The 3,717-nt window shown below is 40.2% G+C and overlaps 1 protein-coding gene across 1 annotated transcript in view; it reads right to left on the reverse strand.

Moving 5' to 3' along the window:
- Positions 1–3,717, reverse strand: part of LOC118422382 (phosphatidylinositol-binding clathrin assembly protein LAP-like) — a 73,440-nt gene that overhangs the window by 18,157 nt on the left and 51,566 nt on the right. The window lies entirely within an intron of this gene.

A 3,717-nucleotide genomic window follows, 5' to 3' on the forward strand; every position in this document is an offset into this window, starting at 1 on the left:
AGACTGAATATCCGTCAATTACTATCACCGTAAATGCTAGCATAAATGTCGATATCGAATTTCAATCCAGCGGGGATTATCATGAGTGTCAGTATATCTTCCAATAACGGTGATAACAAAGCTGACTCCCAGACTTGCCTATTTTTGCGTTGTGCCACTGAAGATAATTTATATTGAAATGCATTCGAATCTGTCTGTAGCATCTTAGTCCTTTAAAATCTGATCCACTGTTCCTAGAGCGAGTGAATAACTTACGACGTAACGTATTATATCTAGAATAATCCACGACGAAGTGGAATTCATTTTCATATGGATAAAATGTTGGTTTATTAGGGGATTAATCGCCTCATGGCCAATTGACAATGTCACAATGGTGACCCTAAGTAGCCCATTGAGAGTCCCAAAGCACAGACTGCCAGACCAGCTGCAGGACATCTGGAGCAAATTACAGCCCATTCCAGTATACCGTGCCCTCGGGGACATCTGTGTCTGTTACATGTAAATCATAACACTCGCACCACCTGTACAACTGGAACCCGAGCTCGGGGGAACGTGGTAAACAGGTGCCCACTGACAAGCTTAGAACTGGGAGTTCTGTGGAAACGTTTCACTCGCACCACCACCTGTACAACTGGATCCTATGCTTAGGGGACAGTGTTTAACAAAACATTTACTAGTACCCACTGTTACGTTATTGTTGACGCAAATTTTACATCAATAAATCTAAATCTTAGAATCTCAAATAGGCTATGCAGTAAAGAAGTGCAATATCAGCATGGTCAAGTGAGCTGAGAGTGAGTAAATCACTTCCAATCCACGCAGACAGAAGGTGGCACTGATTTAAGCTGGTACGGCTGGGTACATCTAAGAAAAGGATAAAACAACTTCAAGTTTCAAGCGATACAAAACAGAGCGGCCAGGATCACCCTTGGATGCGACAGGTCCAACGGGTCCAGAGACTCTTTACAGTTTACTGCAGATGCTAACGTTAGTGCCGTTAAACTTGAAAGACATGATCCAGCAGAAAACTTAGTGAATTTTCATGAGTCATGAAAACAAACCATCAGTGTCAATATGTAAACTACTCACAATGCAAGATCACTGTTATCAGACCAAATCTTCAGAAAAATATCCGCTCTCTGAAACCCAGAACAAATTTAGATGCTCAAAACTGAACAATTTCTGCACAGAACGTCTAACACATGGAATAGTTTGCTGTAAGGAAATTAGATTTTGTCCCATTGTTCGTGGACCTAACGTAGACTTCCTACTTTTTGTGACTCTTTTGAAAAGTTGCTGTATATGATATTTTCCTGTGGCTGTGTGTTATCTAGATTTGTTCCATGGATATTGATGAATAAAGGATAACAGGAAGAATACAGATGCTATAGACATTGTAAAAGCTAATCGTGTCTCCAAATAAATTCATAGAATGTTACCAACATATAGATAGCTGTGTGTTAGTACTGTTATCAATTACCACAGAACGTGCAATGATTGATGACCAGATGGACAGACAGCTGGGCGGGGATTTGTGTGGAAAGTAGGTTGGACGTTATTTGTTGGGAGGAAAAGTGGGAGGAGAGAAGGGTGGACCTTATTGGGTATTTACATGTTAGATCAACCCAAAGGCGGAGCACAGAGATAGGGAAGAGCATTCGAGAACTTTTGAGTGAACACAAAAGACCCTCCAGTGATGGGAGCAGACGTACTGGATGGGAGCAGACGTAATCAGGCGTCTAGTCTATCATCGTTCAGGCAATCTTTGGCCGAGTTTTCTTGGGGACAGACGGACACAGAACAGCACAAAAGGTGAGTGATCATCATTTTCCAGCTTCATATATTACGTATCCTTGTCCAAACTATTATGTGGTTGTTTCTAATTGTTCTAGTTGTCTCGACGAACCTACCCAGGGTTAGCCTGCTTGCTAGACTGTTCTGTTTCTTCAAAATTCTAGAGCTAACTGACAGACCATCTCCTTGGCTGACATGACAAGGAATTTTACCACAGACACCCCTAAGTTAGACCAATTAAAAAGAGAAACTGTGCAATGAATACTCCCGCTTACTAGACAGGATAGCATGCTGTTGGGGGAAAAGTCTTTGTTCCCTTTGTTTCCCATGGCCAGCTGCGTAGCTTAACACGTGCTAACTCATTAATCACTAGGTCATGGGTGGGGGGGGGGGGTACACCTGCGATGCAGATGTTTAGCCGCATGCTAGGGATAGGGCCGTACCAAATAATTCTATGGATGCTATCATAGTGAGCATTGATTGCAAACGAATTTGTTGTCAAAATATAATTTGTCACATTTTCTGGAGTTACACTTTAGGAAATTTTGTGTTATATGTCATTGGATTTGATTGTGTAGGGGCGTAAGTAAAGATATCAGAGCCCACATTCCCCTCTTTATATGTTGAGTGTTAACATGTTTATCTTGAATGTATAGCAAGAATTTAATTTTGAATGAGGGCCACAGCCTTAGAACCATGTGTATGAGTTACAGTAGTCTGGTTAGCAAAACATATAAATTAAAAATGATTTCAGTTTTGTTATTTTATGTACATTGACATATTTCCTAGAATTTCTTTCGCCGCACATGCGTAGTGACATCTGTGAAGGGCTTATATAAGATAGTTTGTTCAATGCCCAACTTGAGTACCGCACGTGTGCTCACGAAGATGAAGTCGAAGATATTTGTTACTTACCTTTGAATTAAACGCCAAGGGGTATCTTTAGCCAAAATATGAGAAGAAGCTATGATGTTTCAAATGAAAAGTTTGAAAGAAAATCCCTTTGGAAGGTACGTATCCTCAGTACACAATTGTTTCTTTTGCAACTGCATGGGGCTGACCAGTACCCGTGATATTTTTCATAAAGAAGAAAGAGACAAATCCGTCAATGACTCATCGTGATTTATGAAGAATGTAACATCATTCTGTCCTGAGCAGTACAGCCCTATAACAAAACAGAAACATGGTGTGCTGGGTGATATAGTTTTTCACTGGATATATCACTACATGCAATATCAATCCCAAACATCTTCTTACAACTAATGGTTTCAAATGTATGCCATTACTGTAAAGCCAAAGTTGGGAGTAATTCCACAATTTTCTTTTTTTCTCTCACAAGGAATTACAACATATGAAGGATGGGAAGATGACCCCACCAGACCCCACAGCTTGTCATGAGAACAAGTTACACAGACGGATGCTGTTCAAACAGTTTTCCTGAACAGCGAGGTTTGTTACCCTTTTGTTCTTATTGCTCATATAGTTTGAGTATCCAAAGTCATAGAGGTAACAGTGGGCAGAATGGTGGGTTAAAAATGGACCTTTAAAGGCACAAGGGGGCTTAAATGCACAAACATCGGGAGCATTGAAAACTAGTACAAACCTATGAGTGGATGTTGGGTGTTGGTTGATCTACTATACTGGGCACTTAGTTTTTTCGAACCTTTATTTATTGATTATGTGAAAAAAGACATTTGACAGCTAAGCAATCTAAAGAAACCCATAGGGATTCATTCATGTTGACATATTGATCATGGAATATGTTTGTGTCCGTCAACTATACCTAACCTGTTCTATATTATTTCTTTCAGTTCTACAAGGGCGACACGACCACAGTCACAAGAAATTATAGTTGAACTTGGGACGCAATCAGAATGATAGTAACCGTAGCTTTTACATGCATCACAATCTATCACCTCAACG

The sequence above is a fragment of the Branchiostoma floridae genome, chromosome 9 (assembly GCF_000003815.2).
Source record: "Branchiostoma floridae strain S238N-H82 chromosome 9, Bfl_VNyyK, whole genome shotgun sequence".
Classification (NCBI taxonomy): domain Eukaryota; kingdom Metazoa; phylum Chordata; class Leptocardii; order Amphioxiformes; family Branchiostomatidae; genus Branchiostoma; species Branchiostoma floridae.